This window comes from Sus scrofa, chromosome 3, assembly GCF_054392235.1.
Source record: "Sus scrofa isolate SSC_HxYL_T2T_F1_AM1 chromosome 3, Sscrofa_HxYL_maternal_Yorkshire_Landrace_v2.0, whole genome shotgun sequence".
Classification (NCBI taxonomy): Eukaryota; Metazoa; Chordata; class Mammalia; order Artiodactyla; family Suidae; genus Sus; species Sus scrofa.
Window position 1 is genome coordinate 138,133,972 of NC_139385.1, and position 16,015 is coordinate 138,149,986.

Consider the following 16,015-nt stretch of genomic DNA (forward strand, 5'->3'; position numbering starts at 1 on the left):
TTGTTTTTTGTTTCCAAGTGTTTCAGAATCTTCAGCTTTCAACTCCTAGAGATCAGGAGATCTAATCCTCTAAAACACAAGTCTCATATGCCTGCCATCATCTCACTGCAGTTAGTTTCTTTTAAAAATGAGTTGCATGTAAGAGGCCGTCTCATAGACGGCCGTGGTCAGTGAGGACACGCGGTTTGCCGTCTTGTCCCTCTTTCCTTCCTTGAAGAATTCTTCTCTGACATATGCCAGAAGCTTCCCTGCATTTACCTAAGATGAGAAGCGTAGAGTACAAAATGAGCATTAGGTTACGGTCGGCAAACGTCTTCCTCTTCTGGGATTTGGGGAGAAGAGGGTGGGGGTGTCAAAGGTCAGACCTCGGGGGACGGACTGCAGACGGGGAAATTCTTCACATTGATGATGCTTCCTTTTTTTGAGAGGCTGACGGGCCTGTGGCCTTTACTACTTATTCATTTATTGAAGCCTGGTTGGTACACAGTGTGGTACTAATTTCTGCTGTATACAAAGTGACAGAGTTACATGCTCATATACACTCTTTTTGCATTCTTTCCCGTCATGCATCATCCCGAGATACTGGCTAGAGTTCCCCGCGCTGTATGCAGTAAGACCTTGTTGTCTCTCCCTTCTAAATACAGTAGTTCGTGTCAACTAACCACAAACTCCCAGTCCATCCTCCTCCCTCCCCACCACTCCTTGGCAACCCCAAGTCTGTTCTTTATGTCTGTGAGTCTGTTTCTATTTTGTAATAGCTTCATTTGTGGCGTATTTTAGATTCCACAGGTTAGTGAGACCACGTGGTACTTGTCCTTCTCTTTCTGACTTTACTTAGTATGAGAATCTCTAGTTGCATCCATGGTGCTGCAGATGGCATTATTTTGTTCTTTTTTATGGCTGAGTAGTATTCCATTGTGTACATGTGTATCTCTCACATCTTCTTAATCTATTCTTCTGTTGAGGGACATTTAGGTTGTTTCCAAGTTTTGGCTATGAACGTAGGGGTGCATGTACCTCCATACTGTGTTCCATAGTGGTTGCACCAACTTCTATTCCCACCAACAATATAGGAGGCTTCCCTTTTCTCCACACCCTCTCCAGCGTTTGTTACTTGTATTCCTTTTTACTGATGGTCGTTCTGACCTGTGTGATTAGTTTTGATTTGCATTTCTCTAATAATTAGTGATTGAGCATCTTTTCATGTGCCAGTTGGCCGTCTGTGTGTCCTCTTTGGTGAAATGTCTGTTTAGTTCTTCTGCCTATTTTTCAATTGGGTTGTTTGGGTTTTTTTGGTTGTTGAGCTGTTTATGTATCTTGGAGGTTAAGCCCTTACAAATATGTTCTCCCATGCCGCCGTTTTATTTGTTTATGGTTTTCTTTGTTGTGAAAAGCTTTTAAGTTTGATTAGGTGCCATTTATTTGTTTTTGTGATAGTTCTCTTCTTTTTTGGCCACACCTGTGGCATGTGGAAGTTCCCGGGCCAGGGATCTAACCTGTGCCGTAGCAGTGACCCAAGCCAGTGCAGTGACACCACCAGGTTCTTAACCCACTGTGCCACAGGAGAACTCCTGTGATAGTTCTTTTGAAATAGCTCAACCATGTGCGTCTTTCCAAAAAGAAAGAGTATTGTGTTTGATGTTGCTTTGCTGGGCTTTTAGGAACCTGACATGTTACTGAAAGCACTTTGAGATGTTTCTTTTGGTTGATGATGAGATGAAGGCCATTCAAACAGCAGCCTTTCCATTTTTCTAAATTGTGTTTTGTTCCTTCTCCCCCACCCCCGGACTCTCAGATCCTGCTCCATTAGTTTAGATATCACTTTCTATCAGTTTATGTATCTTTCCTTGTCAGTAAATATTTATGGACCAACTGTGTGTCAGGCACAGTGCCAGAGGCTGGTGATATTACAGTGTATAGGGCACTGCCCCTTTCTTTAAGGAGTTCATTATTAGGGAATAAGACAAAAAGTAGGCAATTTCAGGCCAGTGTGATGCCTGCTGTAACGGAAGTAAGGCGAGGTACTGCAGAGCACTTGGGAGGAGGAGCACTGAACCCACAGTGGGGCTGGGAACTGGTGGGGCGTGTCGGGGATGCTCGGAGAAACCTTCCCAGAGGAGGTGATTTCCAAGGGGAGACCAGGAGGATGGCTCTGCGTGTGGATGAAGAGGGCGGGGCGCAGAACGGGAGAGGGTCTTGGGAGTAGAGGGCACATCATGTGCCAGGATCAGGGAGAAGGGAATCCACGAGAGCGAGCTTGCAGCCGGAGGGATGGGGGCTCAGGCTGGGGAGATGCCCCTTGGCAGGCTGGGAGGGGTTCGGGGCGGGATCGGGGCTCAGGTTGGGGAGATGCCCTTAGGGGAGCAGGGCAGATGCGGGCTGGCAGCCCCACAGCCGTTCTCGGCGGGAGAGTGGTGGGATCAGACTTGCAGCTTTGGAGGATTGTTTTGGCTGCTGCCCGGAGAGTGGATTCAGTGGGATCTGGTCCGGGAGCTGCAGGAATAGGCTGTGGTAATCTACAGGAGAGCTGGTGCCTGGGTTACCTTTGCCAGGCCTCCCTTTTTAGTGCTTGGAGCTCTGGGGGTTCTGGGATGTTTTAGAGGCAGTCATTTCAGAAGTTCGCTATCCTCGAATGGCCAGGTGGCGTGTCCGGGGTGTCCTCGGCGCAGCTGTGTGCAGGGCTCGGGCGGTGCCTTCCCTCCGCCCAGCACGGATGGCCGCCTCCCAGCTCAGCCCCTTGGGGAGCGTCAGGAAAGGGGGCTAGGCCCGCTTGCCCCCGGCCTTCACAGCTCCCGGCTCGGGACTCTTCGCTTCCTCCTAGGAGCGCTTCCTCCTAGGAGCGCTTCCTCCTAGGAGCGCTTCCTCGGTCTTGATCTTCAGCAGCCGCCTCTAAGGTGGTGGCGTCTTGAATCCAGGAGCCTTTCCCAGTGTCCCAAGGGTGTAGACTCACCTGTGGGAAGGAGAAGGTTCTCGGAGGTAGAGCGTGGAGGCTGCAGATGTCACTCCCTGGGGGAGTGTTGAACTGGCCTTCTCTTTGGTGCCCTGTTCAGCATCTTATGAGACGACCTTGAAAAGGAACGGACGCGCAGCCTTTTTGCTTCTGCAGACCATGCACGCGTGTTCCCGTTTCTCCAGGGGTTGGGCGGGAGGAGAAAATGGAAGCCACCCTGTCTCACCTTGACCGTCGTAGAAGCACTGCTGATATTTATCTGCGTGTCCTTTCATTGCACCCATGATGTTATGTATGTGAAGGTTTTACACACGAGTTTGCTTTCTGGTTTCTTCGGTTAACCCTAGAAATACTGATTCCAAGGTACTAAAATTGCCTCGGACAGTTTTCGTTATCTCCCTGATGGCGGCTTAGAACCAGAGGAGCCCTGCTCTGGCCGCTCCTCGGAGGGCGCTCTTCTCGTCCAAGTCCCGGGAACTTGGTAACGAGCACGAGGGAGCGGGGCCGCAGGCTGGCCGGGCGTTGAGAAGCTGCTTTCTTGACCCACGTTAGCTCATCTTGTAAGACCTTTTTAGTTTCAGCTCTAACTCAGATTCAACCCGGGGCCGTCGGGAGCAGTCCAGAGCCGCTCCCGGGCCACGGAGCGCGGGGGTCAGAGCGGAGCTGCTCTCGCCCAGCTAAGCGCGGCGCAGCGGCGTGCGCGGAGGTGGTCCTTCCTGGCCGGCCTTTCTGCCCCGCTGCCTGGCCCGGAGGGACCTCTTAGAGTGCCACCCGTCTGTTCTTGGACCTGTGCTTCGTGATGCTCTTCAAAGCGAAGAGAGCTCGGGGGCCTGAAAGCCTGCCATTCTTCATAAGATTTTATCAGCCTTGCCAAGCTGTTTGGCACAAAGCTTTATTTGAGGCCTGTAGAACCAGGGAAGCATGTGTGTAATAGGTAATTCATGCCAGATATAGGCGATCTGGACCGTGGTTTGTATTTTGCCATCTTAGAAATCAGGTATGAAAACTTACTTTTCCCTGCTCTGGGGCTGTGCGGAAAATGAAGACCGCCTAATGTTCTTTCACTTGTTAATGTTTGCCTTTCTCTCGGATCCCATCTTTCTTGAATACTTGACATCTTTTAGATTAAACGCAGTCCCTGATTTATATGCTCTCTGTTATTTTGTTTGTTTGTTTGCTTTTTAAATTCCAGGGCATAATTCAACTGCAGCTTCCAGGACTAATGCCAGAGATAGTGTTTCAAGTTTGGTTTCCTCTGAAATGTAATTTAGTTGGAGCTTAGTTCTTCCTAATTAACACCTTCAGCAACTGTGTAGGCTCCAGACTGAATCCAAGTCCTGTGACCCAGCCTGAAACCTGCTGCCCATGTGCTCGGTACTGCAGTTGGAAAGGCTCCTGAGCGCCCGGGCCCCCGGGGGCCCTGGGCACCTGAAACTGCTCCTTATGGGAGACTGGACCGCGTGCTTGCCTGATGGTCTGTGTGGGTGTGTAAGCTGGAGGAGAAGAGAATAATCATTTGTTTAGGGAGCTATTTGAATTAGAATGGAAGTTGATTGAGGATATAGGTTTTGTTTTGTCTTTTTGTCTGTTTTTCTTAAAACATGTAAACTTAAGCCACTATAGAGATTATATGCGGTGTCACTGAACCCAGCTTTCTTTTTTTTTCCCATTTTAAAAAGCGTAGAGTTGATTGACGAGGTGTGATCATCTCTGCTGTACAACAAAGGGATTCAGTTACACAGAGACACACATCCCTTCTCCTGCAGACTCTTTTCCCACACAGATGATCACAGACTATTGATAGGGTCGAGGTCCCTGTGCTGCACAGCAGGTCCCCACCGGCCGGGCACTCGGTATACAGTGCGCATGTGCCAATTGCACATCCCCAGTCCGCCCCCCCCAGAGGTCTCCTTTGGAACCCGAAGTTTGTTGACGGAGTCTGTGAGTCTCCTTCTGTTCTGCAATAACTTCATTTGTGTCTTTTTTTTTAGATTCCACGTATAAGTGATATCATATGATGTTTGTTTTTCACTAACTTCACTTAGTATCTCCCTAGATCCCATCCATGTTGCCGCAAATGGTATTATTTTATTCCTTTTTATGGCTGAGTAATATTCCTGTGTGTGTGTATGCGTATTTTCTTTATACAGCATATATGTGGGTCTTGTTTTTGTATCGATTCAGGCAGTCTGTGCCTTTTGGTTGGAGCATTTAGTCCATTGACATTTAAGGTCGTTATTGATAGGTATGTTCTTATTGCCCTTTTGTTAATGGTTTTGGATTTGGTTTTGTTGATCTTCTCTGGCCCTTTATCCCTTGGCCTTTTTTTTCCCCCTTTTCTTCTCTTTTCTTGTGGTTTGATGACTATCTTTAGTGCTGTGTTCGAATTGCATCTATTGTCAATTTTTGGTTGGTGGTAACCATGAGGTTTTGATGTAGGCGTCTATATATACACACAAGAGTGCTTTAAGTTGCTGGTCTCTTCATTGCAAATGCAGTTCCAGGGTCCTGCGTTTGTCCCTCCTCTGCTCACAGTGGCTGCTTTGGTGGCACGTGTGTGTGGAGGATCTCCTACCTTCACTGATGTTCGCCTTTACTGTTACTGGGGAGCCTCCTCGTTTGTAATTTCCCTCTTTCTAGTTGTGGCCTTTTCTTCCCACCTAGAGAAGTTCCTTTAGTGTTTGTTGTAAAGCTGGTTTGATGGCACTGGTTTCTCCTAGCTTTTGCTTGTCTGTAGGGGTTTTGATTTCACCTTCAAATCTGAAAGAAAGCCTTGCTGGCTAGAGGTGAACCCAACTTTCAATATTGGCAGATAGGTATTTTATTTTAAAAGCTTTTCTTAGGGAAAAAATACTCATACTGTTTGCATTGATTCATATCCTTTATAATGAATCCACAAAATATATTAGTGAAATATTTTAACATTTACTATTCAATTTAAAACTATATTTTAAATTTAAAAAGTACTTTTGGCGCCCATAGGGCAGAGTTAAAAACATAAAGGACTATATTTAACCTGCACTAGTGCTTCTGTTTCTGTTGGGAAATGGCATTTGAACTGATCCAGCATAACACATAAAACCTGCTAAACTCTTGTTTTTGCCGAGTGAGATGTATTAGGCATAAAACCTCAAGGATACTTGCTTCATTCAGTTGTAACACACACCCGCCTGTCTTCACAAAGGCACAGAGAGCCTAAGGGAGTGCAAAAGACGAGTGAAACGTAGCCACACTTGATGTAACAGAAGATTCAGTCTAATGAATGTCCTGACGTCTCTTGACTTCAGTGAGTTGGGGCTCACCAAGGCCGAAGGCCTGCAGAAGAGCCGCGGTCTTCAGGCACCCTTGCCAGGGTCACTTGCTCCTCTCCGCAGGGCTTAGTCTGGTTTAGATTGAAGCACCCGTGCTTCCGTCCTCACGAGGGAGACAGGAGGTCAGTGAGTGCTGCCTCGTTTTGGGGGCTGGTCAGAGGAGATGCTTTTGAAATACACTTGTCACATTCGGAAGTCAGTTTTTGTGAAGTGGCATGAACAGTGTTGTAGTAAATAAGTGGGTATTTGCATTTGGGCAGAGTTTGGTATTGTCACTCAATAAAGAGTTAAAAATGGGTATCACAGTCTTTTCATCAGTATTTTTTCCTCTGTGAGTTTTTGGGACTAAAACAAAGAGATTTTGATTTGAACAATTTTGACTGCTCCGTCTGTGGTGAATTGAAATTGTGAGTCTAATGCTTCACTGGTCTGTTAAGAGTGTCTGTTATCGAGGTATTTTCTGTCTACTTTTTGATCTTTCCACTATGTCCCCTCCCTCAGAGATGGCATCTGTTTGTTTGTTTTTTTTGCTTTTTTTTTTTTTTTGCTTTTTTTGCTTTTTGGGGGCTGCACCTGCGGCAAATGGAGGTTCCCAGACTAGGGGTCAAATCAGAGCTGTAGCTGCGGGCCTACACCAGAGCCACAGCAACACAGGATCCAAGCCGAGTCTGCAGCCTACACCACAGCTCATGGCAACACCAGAGCCTTCTTAACCCACTGAGTGAGGCCAGGGATTGAACCTGCAACTTCATGGTTCCTGGTCAGATTTTTTTCTGCCGTGCCATGATGGGAACTCCTGGCATCTTTTTCCAAGGCCAGTATTTCAAGTATTACTGCTGGATCTGTTCTGGCATAATTTTCCAGAAAGCCTACGAACACAAGCACAGCTTTCTAGCAATTCCTCCTCACCGGCGCCTCTGAGGAAGAGAACGTATTTTTATCAGCCTTCCAAATTGTAAATATGTTCGTGTAGCTTAACATTAGATTTGACGGTGTTTTAAAAATGAGTGTCTAAAAATCTCAGGAGGGTATATTTTCGTCTTTTCCTGTGTTAGAAAAGTGAATGTAGGAGACCAGCCGGTACTTTCCTTTCTTCAGCAAGGATGCCGCGGGCATTGTGCCAGGAGCCAGGCACCCCCTGCTGGGAGTTTGCCGCTGGGGTGGGGCTGGGCTGGGGAGGTGATGACCAGATAGGCCGAGAGGCAGGGGCAGGTCCCGGGACAGGGAGTGCTGAGGGCGGCCGCAGGATCAGGCAGCGATTACCCGATTACCTGGCTCCTTTGCATGTGGATAGTTTATGTCTCCTTTTTCTCTTTTTTTGGGTGGGGGGGTTTAGGGCCGCACCTGAGGCATGCTGAAGTTCTCAGGCCAGGGGTTGGATCAGAGCTTCAGAGCTACAGCTGCCGGCCACAGCCACAGCCACAGCAACGCAGGATCCATGCCACGTCTGCGACCTACAACTCACAGCAACTCCAGATCCCTAACCTGCCGAGGAGGCCAGGGATCCAACCCACGTCCCCATGGTTTCTAGTTGGGTTTGTTAACCACTGAGCCCCTACGGGAGCTCCCTGTGTCTCCTTTTTATGTAGACTTTATCTTGCCCGTCTTAGTTTTATAGTTTAGGGTCAGGGACTTGGTGTTCTTTTCGTCTTTTGATCGGAGCACATACCTGGAGGTGAAATAGTGAATGACAGGTTTGTCCCCCCTTTTCTAGAAATGACACAAACAGCAGAGAGAATTTGGGCCAGCAGAGAAGGTTGAGATGAGTCTGACCTGAGTTCGAATACTACCTTTGCCACTTGAAGATTTTGTGACCTTGAATCAGTCACTTTGCCATCTGAGCCGTGGTTTCTTGAGCTGCAAAGGAAGAGTGGTGCCTGAGGCAGCTGTGTGCAGACGTACTTAGTCCTGGGAGAGAGGCACGCTCAGCTGGTCGTTACTGTTTCGCTTTCTTGAAATGAGCGGAATTTGATGGGTCCAGTAGCAGAGGGCATATTTAGCATTAAATGGACATGAGCTTTTATGTAGCTTATAGGAGGAATGGGATATTGAGCAAAATAAAGCTGTGTTGAAAAGGCAGTGACAAAATCATAGCTATGAGTGAGGAAAATGGCTTCAGACGTGTGATTTGGGATCGTTCAGTCTGTTACACATTATGTAAAATAGAGGTTGAGGAAGAACCATTGAACACCATTGGTTGTGTCGTTATTGAAACAGAAAGCAGCGATGAAACCTGGTTACTGATATTAAAAATCTGACTTTTAAAAGTGAAGTCCAGGAGTTCCCGCTGTGGTGCAGTGGGATGGGCAGGATCTCGTGAACGCCGGAACGCAGGTTCCATCTCCAGCCCGGCGTGGCGGGTTAAGGATCCAGTGTAGACCCAGCGGTGGCTTAGGTCACAGCTGTGGCTTTGATCTGATCCTTGGCCCGGGAAGCGTACATACCGGGTGGGGGGAGCCAGAAAAAAAAAAGTGAGATCCATTTCCCCATGTTCTATCGTCAAAACACACACTTTGTAGAAAATGGCAAATAAAGACAAGCGGAAGAAAACTTCAGTCTTCCATCATCCAAAGGCAAACACACTTTAACATTTCACCGTATTTTTTTCCATTGTTTTCATCTTCAATATTGTTGATATGGGTTCATATCTTGCTTCTTTCCCCACTTAATTAATGTTTCCCTATGTTATTATAAACTCTTGGAGAGCATTAAAAAGTGGGTTTTGTGTGTGAATGTAAAAATAACATGTAATTTGAAAAAAATGTTTAAATATCAGAAGGAAAGGTGAAAACACCAACTATAGTCTCACTCAGAGACATTCCTTCCTTCTTTTCTTCTTCTTTTTTTTTTTTTTTTTTTTTTTGGTCTTTTAGGACCCCACCCAGGGCACATGGAGGTTCCCAGGCTGGGGGTGGAATCTGAGCTTTTAGCTGCCAGCCTATGCCAGAGCCACAGCAACACCAGATCTGAGCTGCATCTGCCACCTGCACCACAGCTCCCGGCAACTCCAGATCCTTAAGCTACTGAGCGAGGCCAGGGATCAAACCTGTGTCCTCATGGATGCTAGTCACATTCATTTCTGCTGAGCCACGATGGGAACTCGTCAGAGGCATTCTTGCTAATGTTACATTTTGTTTATGTTTGGGAATATCTTAGTGGCTGTTGATTAGATTTTCACTTAATTCCTATGTTATGCTCACTTGGCTTAGGTTCATTTAAGTAGAAGTCTTTCGAGGTGTTGGGGCTGGGGAGCGGGTGCAGCCCTGCCCAGCCCACCCCATGGGCCTGAGTCTCCATTGAACTTAAGGCAGAAGGTCGTTTCTCAGCTAAGAGAATTTGGTCCTGATTCGCTAAAGCATCCACTGAATGCAGGCAGCCACTGTGTCTTCTGGGCATCTAGGAAGGCGCAGTTATATGTATCGTTCTTGGGAGACCTGAGAAAATAGTCAGTTCTTTTCTGTGTTTCGTAGTTGAGATGAGAAATGCTGTTCAGAAGGGCTGCTTGAAGGTTGTCTTCAAAAGGTTTTTGTTCCCAGTGCCTCCCAGCATTGCCACACTGAGTGCGACTCGGGTCATTAAGGATAAAGGGCTTTTTGGTATAAGGTCCCCGCTGCAGGTCGCCCACTGTATCTGATCCCGGTCCAGCGTCTGAGGACTCCCTGCTCTTCAGACCTGCTGAAAACCTCCCAGAGGGATTTTCACCTTTGGCCTCGATTCTGTTCTACTCAGTCTTACCTGCTTGACTCTAGAACCTGGTCTCTATGTAAGAGGTTAAACCCGTGCAGTTACAATTCAGAAATATTAAATGCAGTGGACAGGGTCGGAGAAGACTTCAAAAATACAGTTGGCAAGTTCCGAGTGAGTGCGATGGGGCTTAGCAGCGCTGTGAAAAAGGTCTGGGGTTTTGTTCAGCTGTCGGTCAAAGGCGTAAAGGTTAAGCAGAATGTTGGCAGTGCTTCCTCATGTGAGGGGGGCACGGGGTGCAGTGAAGGGGCGATCTTGAATGCTCACTGAGAAATACTTCTTAGATCGAGAATTAGAGAAGCTCAGAGAAGAGTTCAGGAGTTGTGTTATCAGGTGTCATCCTAGCGGAGGCATGTTTTTGGGAGTCAGGAAAATAGTTCCTAAGAGAAAGTCACCCCATGTGAGGTAAAGAAAATGATGGGATATTAGACTAAGGAAGAGGCTTTGCATTATCGCAGGTGTGGGAAGAGTGGTCAGAATACAGCGGGGGGTGTGGGAGTGGGATGGATGGGAATCTGGGCTTCAGGGAGCAAACTGTTGCCTTTGGAATGGGGAAGCGGTGAGATCCTGCTGCGCAGCACTGGGAACCATATCCAGTCACTCATGATGGAGCATGATAATGTGAGAAAAAGAATGCATACATGCATGTGTGACGGGGTCACTTTGCTGTACAGTGGGAAATTGACAACACCTTAAACCAGCTGTAATGGAAAAAAAATCATTCAAGACTTGCAAATGTATATATATATTTCTGTGAAAATCTCAAGCAATTAATAAATCCTGTTTAAATGCAAAAAAAAAAAAAAAGAATACAGCAGGAAGTGAAGGACTGACCTCAACTTCCAAGATGCGCATTTTTAGACGTCTCTATTCATCATAATGCAAACAGGACATATGCTTAATTTCCTTAAAGATAAAGCCAAGCCATTAAGAAAGATCTGGAGGAATAAGACATATCTGGAAGGTAATAGACCTAATTTTATGAAGAAAAAAATGCGCAGCACTTAACAAGCTGTAGGTTAGAGGAAGCGTTAGATTCCCAAGTTTACGCATTTTCCTAATTACAGGAAAAAGGGGGGATGAGAAGCAAGGCATTTCTTTTTAGTGAGCTTCCTTTCCAACCCAAGCTCACATCGGATCTGTTATAACTGAATTTTATCTTCTGCATGAAATAGCTTTCTTTATAAGGTGTTGTGTTCTGTTTGTGATTTTTCAGTTATATACTCATAACTGTGAAATGGGAAGTAAGCCATAAATGTCAGGTGGCTAATAAAGTATTCTGTTCCAATACAAACAAGTTGTTTGTGTCTCTACGAAGGGGAAACGTGGACTTCCTACCTTAATCTAAACACTTTCAGGCGGTAACATCGTGTCTGTGGCATTATTCTCAACAGAGGAAATCCTCTCCACTTCCCATCACAATTTATTAGGTCACGAGAATAGCAGACACACAGAGAGCATTAATGTGTGACACTCAGGAAGTAATTTTCTGAGCATCCTGTCACATTTTCAGAAGTTAATTGCGGTTCCGGCGAGGTAAACACGAATGTGATTGCTGTGTGGAAATGCTGGGTGCACGTGGGGCAGTTTCAGCATGTTGCTACATCAGATGATAGTTTTGCGTAAACGGTCGCACATCTGACACGCCCCTTTTCTTGAAAGTAAATGACAACTTCCTAGTCAGGTGCTGATCTTTCAAATTTTGAATCAAATCTTGACCAAAGATCTTCCTCCTCTGCGGCAGTTACTTCCCCCTGGGCACTTTTGCCACGTTGGCCTCTTTACTGTTCTAGTTTTGGACAACGTGGAGTTGGAAGAAAAGCTGGTATTCCTGTGTCGGGCTGCTGTGGTCACGTCGCTGGAGGTGATCAGACACGGCGACAGCAGGGCTTGGTTTTAGTTTCGGAGTTTGCCGGCCTGCCTGCCTGCGTCGGGCTGTGTTTTCTTTGATTAAAATGCCCACTACCTGCTCTGGTTTGGGGCAGTGTTTTGTTTTCTTTCCTTAAAAATAGAAGTCAGGTGATACAAATAGACAAGAAGTTAGGGCTGCCTTCTTTTGAAAGGCCCGGCTGTTACAGAACACAGGAACCTTCTGGGACTTGGACTTTCTTGACTGTGATTCCGTGTTTTCTCAAACCTAAAGCACGCGTGCTCGGCTGTCAGCACCACTGGCAGGACTTTTGGGTGTTACACTCTTTCCTGTGTCTAGAGCGGTGCCTTGCGCTTCATGGGCTCTCGCTGAGTGCGTGCTGATTTGAAGGAATGAATACTGTTGACACTGCATTTAAAAATTTGTACTGTGGAGAAACTTCAAATATACATGAAAGTAAAAAGAAATGAGCCCCCCCCCCTTTTTTTTTGCTTTGTAGAGCCACACCTGTGCCACATGGAAATCCCCAGGCTAGGGGTCAAATCCCAGCTACAGCTGCTGGTCTGCACCACAGCTCACAGCCACACCGGATCCCTGACCCGCTGGGCAAGGCTGGGGATCGAACCCTCATCCCTATGGATACTAGTCGGGTTTGTTTCCACTGGGCCACAACGGGAACTCCCTCCCTCCATGCTTTTTTGGGGGTGGTGGTAGTAGGATTGGCTTGTGTTACTAGTAGCAGTTGGCTAGTAGCAGTTTAAATTGCTCTAGAAGGTAGTTACTGAAGATTGTTTGATGGAGACAATAAATGACCTTCGCGTTGGCACAGACCTGTAGTTGGGTCGTATATTTTCCTTCCCGAGGAACGCATCATTCGTCTGGGTTGGAAACGAATACTGTGTCCATGAGAACAGCGCACACAGGGAGAGACAGGTGAGATCTGTTTATGTTTCTTTCGTAACTGCACGTGGGTGTATCAGTCAGTCCGTCGGTCATTTGTTTGTATGACCCTTTTTTAGACCAGTTTTTAAGAGAGTCCCAGCGAAGTTGTGTGGAAGGTTTTCCACCTGCCCCCTCATACACAGCCACAGCCACAGCCACACAGTGCACACAGCCTCCCCCACCACCAGCATCCTGCAGCAGAGGGTGCATTGGCTGCGCTTGATCAGCCCGCCTTGGCCCATCCCCGGCGCCCAGCCGTCAGGGTGCACCCTCGGTGTCGTACGTTGTGGGCGTTGACAGATACACCAGTCAGAAGAGCTTCCCTGCCCAGCAGCCCTCTGGCTCTCCGCTGAGTACTCCCTCCTCCCCCGACCCCTGCCAACCACTGCTCTTGCACCGGCTGCAGTGTTCTGTCTTTCCTAGATGTCACGTGGTTGGAAGCAGACAGAGGTGAGCCTTTCCCGGTTGGCGTCTTGTGACGTGCCTTTAAGATCCCTCAGGTCTCTCTGTGGCCTGAGAGCTCATTTCTCGTTTTTGTGGAACACCCTGCCATTGTGTGGATAGACCACGTTGGGTTGAGTCAGTCACCTGTTTTTCTTTTTCTTTTTTTTTTTTTTTTTGTCTTTTTGCTATTTCTTGGGCCGCTCCCGCGGCATATGGAGGTTCCCAGGCCAGGGGTCGAATCAGAGCTGTAGCCACCGGCCTACGCCAGAGCCACAGCAACGCGGGATCCGAGCCGCATCTGCCACCTACACCACAGCCGGATCCTTAACCCACTGAGCAAGGGCAGGGACCAAACCCGCAACCTCATGGTTCTTAGTTGGATTCGTTAACCACTGCACCACGATGGGAACTCCACCTGTTTTTCTTACTGCTGCAAGTTGTGGCCTTGATGAATAAAGCTGCTGCAAGCGTTCCTGTGCATGTTTTGGTGTGGACATGAGTTTTCAGCTCTCTTGGGTAAATAGCAAGGAGTGTGACTGCTGCGTTCTCCGATAAAAGTGTGTTTAGTTTTGTAAGAAGCTGCCAGGCTCTTCCAGGGTGCCTGCGTTCCCACCAGCAACAAATGAGGATTCCTGTTCCGCTGCTGGTGCTCTCACCGTTTGGGATTTTAGCCATTCCCTTGGGCGTATAGTCATATCTCATTGTTTCACTCTGTAGGTATCGTTTATTTTTATATGGGTCACTGACGGGAACCCCACCCTTTGTTTTTGGCCTCCATGGGCTTGAGCAGAGAGTCTGTGGGACTGGTTCTAGTTGGAGTATTTTCAGGAGCTAGGATCGTTGGCAATACTTCGCAGGCACCTTTCACGGGCCTACACTAAGGCCGAGGATGCCAAAGACATCTTATTTGCTGCCTTGGAGCTTCCAGTTTTGTAAAGGAGCCGGCCAGGCCGTAGGTAAAGGGCCTGTGTATTCCAGCTCGTACGGGAGCTCGATGGAAAGTCACCTTCCCAGGGCAGGAGGATCGGAGGGAGTCCTGACCTTTGAGGTGAATTTTGCAGGACATGTCGGAGTTAACCAGGGAAGATGTAGAAGGGAGGGGGTGGGATTGCGGAGACCTGTCTCCACACGGGGAGTCGACCACAGACACTGAAGCCTGCGTCTGTTCAGTGTGCCTGGAGGGTGCTCCAGTTTTCCGAGGGGCTGGGGCTTGGGGGAGGGGGGGCTTGAGGGACGGGGGGAGGTGATAAATAAAGTCGAGAAGAACTAAGGGGCGCAGATGTAAACCTTCGCTGTGGTACAGTTTTGCTGTGGTGTAAAGTGGAGTGGCGTATGCCTCTGAAGGGTTTCATTCAGGGGAGTGGGGTCAGGGGTGTGCGTCTGATTATTCTGCCTGTGGGCGGCGGGGCGGCTTTGGAAGCGGGGGCTGAAAGACAGATTGCAGGTGAATTCCTGAGGCTCCCTCTCGTGCAGGGGCCGCGGCTGGTGCGGGAAGGGACAGATGGAAGAGAGGTGACGCGTCCTTGGGGCCTGGCGATGGGTGGGAGTGGAGACCCAGGGGCCCTGGGAACTGAGTGAATAATGGGGCCGTTCACAGAGGCCGGAGATGCAGCGATGCCAAGCCAGGTGTGGGAAATGTTGACGGGTCCTGAGATGTTCTCTCCCGTGTGCGTGGTTTCAAACGCTGAAGCTTCAGATGATGCTACCCTGCTTCCTATCGGAGGCGGTGTTCATCCTTTGGTTTTTTAGTTCATCTCCATGGAAAGGCTCGAAAGCTGTGAATGAGTTAGGCTCTTGAGTTTTCTGGAGAGAAAAAAGATCTTTTATCTTTCTTAAAGGTCTCTCTTCACTCACTGTCACAAATACCAGGTCACAGCCACCCCTCCCGCTCCCGCTAGTAAGGAGATGGTGCGCGTTCTTTGCCGAGCGAGTCAGTTCTCCCTCTGTCTGTGCCTCCCCCCCCCCCGGCCCTACACGCATGCGTGTATGCTATACCCCTTGATGCATGCTGTCCTGAAAGGGTTTTGGGGTCGTTTAATATATCCTTCTAATCAGATCAGATCAATGTAGAGTAAGCCCATTCTCCTTTTTAAGTTATTTTTTCCATTCTTCTTGATAGATGTGTAGTGTTTCCTTATACAGATACGTCATAGTTTATTTACCTAGTCTCCTGTTAACGGGTACTGACCGCTTATTCCTTGGAGCTCCCTAAGCCAGTGCTGTTTAATAGAACTTTCTCTGGTGAGAATGTTCGAGATCTGCTTCGTCCAGCATGGCAGCCACTAGCCGTGTGCCATCACGGAGTGCTGGCAATTTCACGCATGGCAGCCACTAGCCGTGTGCCATCTCGGAGTGCTGGCAATTTCACGCATGGCAGCCACTAGCCGTGTGCCATCACGGAGTGCTGGCAATTTCACCCATCTTGGTTAGTGCAAGTGCAAGTAGCAGCACGTGGCTGGTGACTACTGCATTGGACCGCACGACTCTCAACTCTGTGAGGGTCAGCTTAGGTCATCAAGCCGCTTGCTTGGATCCCGTTACCCGGACCTTCTTAAGTTACAGTTTGATGTTTCACAGTCATGTAGTTCCTTTCAGAAGTGTTCTTCAGTGTTAGAGTGCCTTCAGGTTCGGTGAAATGCTTCCTGAGTTTGGTTCAGGAGAGTTTCTTTTTCCAGACATCAGTTCACTTCCCTGTATCGAGTAAATCCTATCAGTCTGCTTTATGGTGCCTCTCTTTTAGCCTTGGTTGCCATG

At 47.9% G+C, this 16,015-nt stretch overlaps 1 protein-coding gene across 4 annotated transcripts in view; it reads left to right on the forward strand.

Moving 5' to 3' along the window:
* NOL10 (nucleolar protein 10) overlaps positions 1-16,015 on the forward strand; it is a 94,986-nt gene that overhangs the window by 39,119 nt on the left and 39,852 nt on the right. The window lies entirely within an intron of this gene.